Source organism: Triticum dicoccoides, chromosome 7B (genome assembly GCF_002162155.2).
Source record: "Triticum dicoccoides isolate Atlit2015 ecotype Zavitan chromosome 7B, WEW_v2.0, whole genome shotgun sequence".
NCBI lineage: Eukaryota > Viridiplantae > Streptophyta > Magnoliopsida > Poales > Poaceae > Triticum > Triticum dicoccoides.
Window position 1 is genome coordinate 692,910,784 of NC_041393.1, and position 539 is coordinate 692,911,322.

A 539-nucleotide genomic window follows, 5' to 3' on the forward strand; every position below is an offset into this window, starting at 1 on the left:
GCCAGGCCAACCGCGACTAAAGGCCTTTGGGCACCTTTAGTCGCGGTTGGCCTGGCCAACCGCGACTAAAGCCCGCGAGCGCCCTGGGCCCAGGCATTTGGTCGCGGTTCATCTGCCGAACCGCGACTGAAGACTTCATTAGTCGCGGTTCCTACAGTTTCGCGACTAATGAGGCTGGACGGAAGCCTCTTTTTCTACTAGTGCTCTAAGCAACAACACACCCCAGTGGGTGACCAGATATAAGACAACATTCGAAAAGTCAGTCGAAGTCTTGCTGACCTGAACATTGGCCTGAAGGGCAGTACTGGCGTTGCAGGCCACCTGGCTAGCCTCGTGCACCACCTTCACCTGCTCCATGGCAAGGTTCACCTGGCGAAGAGCTTCCCTAGCTGCACTCAGTGAGTCATCCGGAGTTTGATACACAATAAACAGTGATGGTTGAAGAGCAGCTTGAGCAGTCGCCGAGTAGGAGGTGTGAAGTTGCGCTGGAGCAGCAAGGGTCGGAACAGTCGAGCTCGCTGGGCGATCAGTAATTAGGG